The sequence below is a fragment of the Rattus norvegicus genome, chromosome 19, assembly GCF_021556685.1.
Source record: "Rattus norvegicus strain SHRSP/BbbUtx chromosome 19, alternate assembly SHRSP_T2T, whole genome shotgun sequence".
Taxonomy (NCBI): Eukaryota; Metazoa; Chordata; class Mammalia; order Rodentia; family Muridae; genus Rattus; species Rattus norvegicus.
Genome location: NC_141552.1, coordinates 9,176,950 through 9,186,666, shown reverse-complemented (window position 1 = coordinate 9,186,666; position 9,717 = coordinate 9,176,950). Strand labels below are relative to the sequence as shown.

Here is a 9,717-nt window from a genome sequence, read left to right as displayed (position 1 = left end):
ATTACTTCTTCTTTCTTCCATAGATGTCCCAAAAGAGAGGTTGGCAGTACCTCACCGTGGCTTTGGCTTGCACGCTCGCAGCGAGCCTTCTGTTCAAATATTTCCCAATTTCTTTAATTTTACTGGGCTTTTCCGGGTACTGTAATGACCTGTCATAGACTGGGTCATGTACTAGCTTTCGGCTTCTGTGATAAAATACTCAGGGGAAACAGTTCAGAGGAGGAGAGGATTTGATTAGGAGCACGGCTTCAATTCCATCACCTGCCCACTTGGCTCCGTTGATCTGCAGTGAGGCAGAACATTATGGCCATGGTGCAGCAAAGAGGCTTCATGAAGTCACGAAGATGGAGAGAGTGGTAGGGAGGGGCGAAGAGGGGAGGGGAGGAGAGAGAGTGGGAGGGGATGGGTGGGAGGAAAGAGCGAGGGTTCAGGGTTAGGAACATCCTTCCAGGGCATGCTCACACTTTTAACTGGACCACGTTCCCCAATGTTTTTGCCTCTTCTAATGGCTTTTAAGTTAGGAGTCCATCAATGAGTCAGACCATTCATGAAGTCAGAGCCTCCAGGATTTAGTTCTCTCCCTAAGGCCTCACCGTAGAACACTTGAGCTCCCTGGGGACATTTCAGATGCACGGCACAGCAGTTTCCAGACATTGGCAGTTTAGTGGGTGAAGGCTAAAAGGAGCAAGACATAGACTCTTGCTTTTCTTGAGACCCGTCTTCCTTTGTTGCCCAGATTGGCTTCAAACTCATATTCTCTTCCCTTAGCCCGTCAAACGCTAGATTATAGGTATGCACCTGCATACTGGATTATTTATTTATTATTTGTATATTTGAAACCACACACGTGCACGTCTGCATGTGGCTATATGTGCATGTGTATGGAAACGTGGGTATCCGTGGAGGCCGGAAGAAGACTTCAGGATCCCTGGATCCAGAGTTACAGGTGGTTATGACTGCCTCACGTGGGCACTGGGAACTGAACTCAGGTCCTTTGGAAGAACAAATGCTCTTAACCTCTTAACCATACCGCTAGTCCCTCCCAACACGTCTTTTTATCTGACCTGCGTTTTAAATGTAAAGTCAGTTTCTTATGCAAAGTATACCTTTACGCAAAGGTATAGCTTTACTTTTAAATCTTGTATCATTAGCCAGGCATGAGGGTACACACCTTAAATCCCAACACTCAGGAGGCAGAAGCAGGTAGAGCTCTGTGAGTTTGAGGCCAGCCAGGGCTATGTAGAGAGACCTAGTCTGAAACCAAACCAGACTAAACCAGACCAGACCAAACCAAACCAAACCCAAATCCAAACCCAAATCCTGTATTACTGTCTCTTTTATAATTGGTGTTAAGACTTTTTGGTGATGGTCTCCCCATACATCGTATACGTATATGGTGTGTGTACCTCAGTGTGTGTGTAGGTCTGAGAGCCTCCTCAGGTGTTGCTTGCCTTGTTTGAGATTGGGGGGGGGTGTCTCTGTGTTTGCTGCATGCTCCAGCCTAGTTGGCCCATGAGCTTCCAGAGATTTCTCTCATCATGCCACAGTAACTCTGGCATGACAGATACATGACACTCTGCTGGGATTTACATGGGATTTGACTCAGGTCCTATACTTGTAAGACAGGCACTTTACTCGCTGAGCCACCTCCCTAGTCCCCAGACATAATATTGTTTCGTGCATAAAGATTTTTAAAAGGCTCTATGCCAATTTCTCTGTCCATCCTGAATCAACAAGCATTTCGGTCTGACGTATACATTTCAGAATATTAATTTTGCGGGCTGGAGAGATGTCTCAGTGGTTAAGAGCATTGACTGTTCTTCCAGAGGTCCTGAGTTCAAGTCCCAGCAACCACATGGTGGCTCACAACCACTTGTAACAGGATCTGATGCCGTCTTCTGGTACGTCTGAAGTCAGTTACAGTATACTCATGTAAATAAAATAAATAAAAAACCTTTAAAAAAGATTGCTTTAGGCAATCCATTTTCACTTGGACAATGAAGATAGAATCGTAATTACACATTTACCTTTATTTATTTGATTTCTATTAGTATCATATTTATCCTGTCCAAACAACTTCCTCTTAAAGGTCTTGCAGTGTTTGCCTATGAGCAATGACGCTTTTTTTTTTTTTTTTTCTGAGAAAAATCTCTCCTTCATATTTTGAGACCTTTTTTTCCAGGGAGCGTAGAATTTGGTGGTGGTGGTGGGGGGTCTGTCTCTTGCTCTTGTCTTGCATTCTTCCTTCCTTGCCATGGTGGAGTGTTTCCTCTTGGACTGTAAGCCAAACCAAACCTTTCCTGTCTTTAGTTGTGCTAGCAATTTGTCATAGCGATAAGAAACGCAGATTTTCACCCGTGTGCTGTGAGTGACGAGGCTTGACACTTCCTGACAGACATCAGACTGTGCTAGTAACATGGGTAACTCTCCAGGAAGTCAACAAAACGGTATGACTTGACTGTAAAGTTATTGAACTCATTGCCGAACAGACGTGTGTGTGTGTGTGTGTGTGTGTGTGTGTGTCTATGTGTATGATGTGCATCGGTGCTTTGCCTGCTTGTGTTAAGGGGGTCTGATCCTGAAGTTCTAGACAGCTGCGAGCTGCCATTTGGAATTGAAGATTCCTGGAAGATTAGCCAGTGCTGAACCAGCTCTCCGACCCCAAACAGACTGTTCTGGCCAAGTGCTGCAGGATAGCTCGGTCCCTCTACATTCCCACCATTTCTAAGGCCGAGTTCCTGCTTTTACAGCTCCGTCGGAGTCACTACAGGTGCTGAATATAATGACACAGAGGCAATTTTCAGACAAAACCCAAGTCGTTTAATTGAATATTCTACCCCATTGAAATTCTCTTTAGTTTCAAGTAATTTGGAGCATATGTTCCAGAAAGCTCTTTGTTCTCGAGAGCAATTTTGGATCTAGTAGAATATTTGTAAGAGACGAGAAAATTGGAAAAATCCAAATTACAGTTTAGAGTTGAGGTCATAAGTAGGAAGACAGACTGCGAGGCTGCTGGCTTATTGAAATGAAAATTTCCCAACTTCACGCAGCGCATGTAGGAAAACTAATAGCATTAAACACCACGCCTCGAACATTTCATGATCCTGTGCCTGATTTTAGGTGGAACGTGTGATGTTAAGTAGTAAGGAAAAGTCTAACGATAGTGACAGAGAAGAGTGACGTCCACCATGGACTATGCTTAGAAAGCTTTGGGTCCTATCATTTCTACTTCAAGCATGGATCAATAAAATTTTACAATATTTATTTATTTATTATATATAAGTACACTGTTGCCATCTTCAGACACACCAGAAGAGGCATCAGATCTCATTACAGGTGGTTGTGAGGCACCATGTGGTTGCTGGGAATTGAACTCAGGACCTCTGGAAGAGCAGTCAGTGCTCTTAACCGCTGAGTCATCTCTCCAGCCACCCATTTTTTTTTTTCTAGTGTCGTAGACTGACATACAGAATGGGGATGTGAAGGACATGTGTATAGGTAAGGGAGGGGCACACCTTTCATGTCTGTGATATATGAAAGTATTAGGAGGCTGTCTTAGTTTCTTTTCCTGTCGCTGTGACAAAATCCCCCCCCCCCCCAAGCAACCCAAGGAAGAAAGAGTCCACCCTAGCTCGTGTCTGAAGGTATAGCCCAGGTAGTAAGACAGCCATGGCAGCAGGACCTTGAAGTGGCTGGCCACCCCTCATCGGCCATCAGTGTACAGGGCGGCATGAATTCATTCTGCGACTTCATTCTCTTAACTTCACTTTGTACAGCCCAGGATCCTCTGCCTAGGGAACAGTGCCGCCCACAGGGGGCAGATCTTTCCCCCCTCAGTTAATAAATTAGGATAATCCCCGACAGGCATGCCGAGAGGGTCAGCTCCCAGAATCTGGATTCTGCCAAGGTGACTTTCAACAGTAACCACCTTGGAGATCTAACTCTTGATTGCCTAAATCCCTCCTGGAGAAGGAGATTAATCATTTCTAGGTAATTAATAGGAGCACTGAACCCTTTGTTCACATGTACACATGTCATTAACAGAGCAAAGTGCCAGCTGGAGACAGGTGAGATTTTCTAATTTCTCTGGAGGATTCCTTGGGTATGAATAATTTTCAGAATTTCAAGCTCCACTGTTACTGAAAGGAAAGGGACTCCAATACCTATTCTTGCTTACCTCTGGTGTCTTACCAGAGTGCCCAAGTGATGTCTCTCATGGATCATATAAGTCTGTTCCTCCTTTAAGGGGATTTCGGTTCTCTTTATTTAAAGATTTATTTTTATTTAAGTTATGCATGTTTATCTGTCTCTGAGTGTGTATTTGCATGTACAAATACACCTGTGGAGGCTAGAAGGGGGATCCCCTCCGAGCTGGAATTATGGGGGATTGTGAGCCACTGATGTGTTTGCTGTGGATGAACTCAGGTCCCCTTCAAGGACAGCACATGCTCTGAGTCACTAAGCCAGTGGTTCTCAATCTTTGGGTCACAACCCCTTTGGGGGTGGAACAACCCTTTCACAGGGGTTGCCTAAGACCATAGGAAAGCACAGATATTTGCATTCGATTCATAACAGTAGCAGAGTTACAGTTATGAAGTAGCAATGAAGATAATTTTATGGTTGCGGGCAGCACAACACGAGCGACTGTCCTCTAGGGTTGCAGCATTAGGAAGGTTGAGAACCCCTCTTCTCAGTATTCTCCCCAGCACTGCCACGTCAACTCCTCAATGGTGTCAGCGTCCAGATTTTCCTCTCTACTATGTCTTCCTACTACCTCCCACAAACGCTGTAGTGAGGCCGGCTAGCCAGCTTAGTTCCTTTACCGTTTCCCACATCAGATTCAATCTCCTGGTGGTGGGACCACGCCTTGGGGACAAGTCTCTTACCCCATACCCTTCTCTTTCCCAGATGTTCCTGCTGGTCTCCAGGTCTGGCTTGACCGAGGAAACCACTGTTGAACACTTCTGTTGGTTTTCCTGTCAAAATGACGCACACATGTATAAAGACCGTAAAACATTATTTCTGTAAGTTATAGTTTGGGGTTCATATACTATATGTGATGTCTAGATGGCTCTCTATGAACTTTTGGCCTAACATATAGACAGAACTATTCCAGGAGAGGTGGTCTCTGTAGCCTTTCTATGGTGAATGATAACGGGCATGTGTCTTCAACAGTGCTCTGTGACCACGCTTTGTCATAAAATATGAATCACCAACCATAACGTTCAGTTCATTGCTCTCCGGCTTATCCTTCTGCCGTTCCTTGATAAATGTTCTAACTTCCCATCACGTGGTCAATGCTCTTGTAAACTATGCATAAATAGTTCCTCTTTGCCTCTGTTCCATGAACTAAGAATGCATTCACTCATATTTCGACCTATTGAAATCCTCCCTGACTTTCTTTTTTCTTTTGAGACCAGGTCATATGTAGCCCAGGCTGGCTTTGAACTTCATATGTAGCTGAGGATGACTTTGAACTTCTGATCCTCTTGTCCCTACCTTTCGGGTGTTGGGATTACGGATGGAGGTGGATAATTCCAGTACATTTGGTGCTGGGGATTGAACACAGGCCTTTATGCATGCTAGGAACACCTGCCCAGGTGAGCTACGGCCGCAGCTCCTGATCTTTTAATTTTACTTCATCTACAGGATTTTTTTTCCCCATCTATTTTGTGTGACTCTGACAGAATATTACAGACCGGATGATTTATAAAGAACAAATTCAATTCTCACAGTCTGGAGGGTAGGAAGTCCAAGATCATGACCTCATCAGGGTTGGAGTTTGATGAGGGCTTTGTCTCTGTTCATAAGATTGATGCCTTGAATGTTTTATCTTGTGGAGGGGAGGAACAATGTCCCTTAGACAGCAGAAGGACAGAAGAGTCAAGGAGCACGAGGGCCCTCAATTCATCCTTTTATAACAGCAGCGACGCCACCACCGAGAGCAGAACTTCCGTGGGATAGAGACCCTCTCTCTTAACAGTGTTATAGTGGAAACCAATGTTCCACTTGCATTTTAGGGAGGGCATGCAAACCAGAGCAAAACCATCTAAGCACCTTCTTTGTGGCATATCATACTCTTCTTCCCTTTGAGACAACTGAGTTCCCTGGTTCTGTCATTTCTCCTTCTCTCGAAAGAGCATATTAGGGGCCCCCTGCACGCCACAGGGAAGCTGGCTTCTTCCCCAAAGGATCCCACTGTCTTCTCGCAAAGACACATCATTCACTGTTACAGTGAGGCGCACTTAGTATTTATTATCTCCTCCCGCAGACCACAGGGATCCTGATACCATAACTCACACTTTAATCACCTTTGAGTCTTTCCTGAACACTTCATACATCAATCATCTTAGAGTAGGTGCTAAAATATTCGACAAATGGATGAAAACAGGAGCCGACCCTGCACACGTACACAGTGAAGGTTACTAGGTTAGACTCGGGGTGGGTCTTACAAAAGAAAGGTCAGGTGTGTTTTCTAGGGCTGGGTAGTCACCCCTGTTTTGTCTTGCTGCATATGTTGCTATAAGATACCTTAAAATAATACCCCAAAGCCGCGTTGTTCCCTGGTTGTGCACATGGTGTGGGGAATGGGGGTGAGAAGAGGGGATGCAAGACTTTCAAGAGCAGCAGGGCTCATTCAGATGCTAGTTCTGGTCTCCTTGTACTTCTGGGGTGGCATGCTACGATTTTAAAGTATTTGTGCGGGTGAGGATAGGGGTTGGCTGGGGACAGTGTTTATATAAATAATAAATGACTGGCACTTTGGAAGACAATGTTAAACAGTCTGAGAAGCAGCAGCATTGTAGATTAAAGTGAGCCCGGTGCTTGAGGTTATGGAGGAAGAGTAAAGAGAGAGGAACGAGGTAAGGCAAAAACACCTCCCGTGCGTCTGAATAAACAGACGTTAGGAAGCAGGGCTGGGACCACAGTGGAGCCCACAAATGTTAGCCAGAACTGGAAGCCAGCAAGGCAAGTGAGATATTGCTCTTATAATTGTTATCTTATTAACAATACTATAACAACTTAATGTGTTTTTCTCTTCCCACCAGACACCTCACATATATTAACACATTTATTATTCAGAAGAGCACTTAATTATAGCTACCATTACTACTACTTTACGGATGGAGAAAGCAGAGTTCAGTGGGAAAAGTTGCCAAAGCCCACCAGCTACCAAGTAGCAAATGTCGTGCTACGTGCTCCACAGAGCAAGGCATCCTCAGATTACTCACGGCGAGAGCCTCCCTGGAAGTTACAGATGCTTGTCATCTCCTTGATTTACCTTTCCCAATTCAGCGGAGGTGGGCTTTGAACATCGGTCCCGCAGTTTCTCAGGCATCTTTCTCATCTTCTGTCTCCAGACTTTGCGACAGCCATGAAGGGAGACAGTCAGCTGTTTCCTAGGAGCTCAGACCAGATACAAAAAAAGAACAATCTTACCAAGGAGGAGTGAGAGTTGGTTCAAAATGTATCAGGTTTCTTCCCTTCAGACAGACATTCCCGAGATGCCCTGTGGGTTCTCAGAAGCTCACTGGCGACTGGGCTCCAGGCACCACACTAACCCACCTCTGGATTCTCTTTTTGCCTTTTTACTCTGACCCTATCCACTCCTGCTTCCCGCTCTTCCCCGGTCCCTCCCCTCACTTTATTTTCTCTATTCTTTCCATATAGGGTCTCCGTACCTTGCTATGTATCCCAGGGTGGCTTGGAACCCACTGGGCTTCCTCCAACCTGCGAGTATCCTGCCTCAGCCTCTTCAGTGCTGGGCTTCCTGGTATGTTCCACCTGGCCACACTTCTCCTTCCTGACATTATTTTTATTCAACTCCTTGCCTCTGGTTCTGTTAGCAGGGGAATCTACACCAAGACACAGGGTAATGAGATGCATATGTCACATTCATAGCAATGTCATACTCCGGGGGGTGGGGTGGGGGAGATGGTCCCTTAAAGGAACACCAGGTATTTGAATCTGTTAAACTGTCAACCTGGACACTGTGTGATAAGATTCCCTACCTCACTGTTTGATCAGATATGACTTTTTAAAATTTAAAATGTATAAGGCAAACCTGGAAAAAAGCAAATATTTTAGTATTAATACTGTATGTAAAATCCAAAGCAAAAACAACCAAACAAAACCAAAATAAACTCAAGAACAAAAGCAAGCACTTGAACAAAAGCCTCTCTAAGGGAGAGTCACTATGTAGCAGGTTGGCCTTGAACTTTTTTTTTTGTTTTTTTTTTGTTCTTTTTTTTTCCGGAGCTGGGGACCGAACCCAGGGCCTTGTGCTTCCTAGGCAAGTGCTCTACCACTGAGCTAAATCCCCAACCCCGGCCTTGAACTTTTGATCCTTCTATTTCAGCCTCTTAAGACGGAGATTACAGGTAAGTAGCTGCTTTAAACAAAGAAAGAAAGAAACATACAAATGGACATTTTTTGGTGGGACTTGTGGTGGTTAAAGTAATCTGGGATTTTCTCCTCTCATTTTTCGATGTTTCTGTAACTTGGATCGGTGAGATTAACTGCTAGAAAACTTGTGCTTTGGGGGAGCAAATAGAGGCAGTTGAATGCTGTAACTTTCTTTACCAGAGTGATTTTTGATCTCCTCTTGGGTCATGAGCGATGGAGGACGCGAGGGGGCAGCCTCACCCCAGGCTAGATCTCGGTTTTCTCCTCCAGCCCTGGTGCTCAGTGACACTTGACAGCTGTGTGTGAGCGCCATCTCTCCCATCCCCGTTCTTTTTAAGACCAGCGCTCAATGTGCAGCGCTTCACCGTGACCCGCGCCTTCGCAGCTGCACCCAGGGCCTATTGATTACGGAAAGGACTCCTCGGATTCCAAAGCCGCGCTCGAGCTTCCAGCTAGCTGCTTGGAACACAGGCGAGAAGTAACGTGTTTGAGCAAGAACCACAAGCCTTCCTGCCCTGCCCGCCCGGGTCCTGAGGACTGCTCTGCTGGAAAGGACTCCCTTTTGCCTGGGTACCACTACCCAGTCCTCTGTCTTTAAATGACATTAAGGGCATGACTCTCAATTTGATGTGGATCTTAGGTGTGAATATTTTTTCATCCACGTGTCTAGTTCCCTTAGCTCAGGGTGAAGCTGAACTTGGGATCCTCAAGTCTCAGCCTGCCAAGGTTTGCTATTAAAAGGGTGTGTGTTGTGCGTGTGTGTGTGTGTGTGTGTGTGTGTGTGAGAGAGAGAGAGAGAGAGAGAGAGAGAGAGAGAGACAGAGACAGAGACAGAGAGAGACACAGAGAGAGAGAATATGAGAGTTTCTACTACTCACATCCACTTTCAGGCAGCCCAATAATTCCAAAGTGTGCCCTCACTCCGACTGCTGTCAATACAGGTAGACAATGTACACTGCTTAGTTGCGATTGGATATCTCTTACCTCATTTTTCATTTCTTTGTATTGAAAATATTAAAAGTCTTCTTTATTAAAAAGTCTATTTTATTTTGAAATATACAGTTAATCTAGGCCTGGTGGTGCACTCCTTTAATCCCAGCACTCAGGAGGCAGAGGCAAGGTGGATCTCTGAGTTCAAGGCTAGCCTGGTCTACAGAGTGAGTTCCAAGACAGTCAGGGCTACACAGAGAGAACCTGTCTCAAAAAATAAACACACAAAAAGCAAAGAATAAATTCCACTTTGGCTCATGGTTTTGGGGGGTGGTTTGTTCATGGTAAGTTGGTCCCATTGCTTCTGGGCCCTGGGATAAT

The 9,717-nt window shown here is 45.2% G+C and overlaps 1 long non-coding RNA gene across 1 annotated transcript; it reads left to right on the top strand.

Moving 5' to 3' along the window:
- The first annotated feature begins 210 nt into the window (after positions 1 to 210).
- LOC147998779 (uncharacterized) lies at positions 211 to 9,469 on the top strand. Its single transcript, XR_015643527.1, has 3 exons — positions 211 to 356; positions 7,672 to 7,774; positions 8,745 to 9,469. It is a non-coding gene; the product is annotated as an uncharacterized LOC147998779 (long non-coding RNA).
- Positions 9,470 to 9,717: the final 248 nt, after the last annotated feature.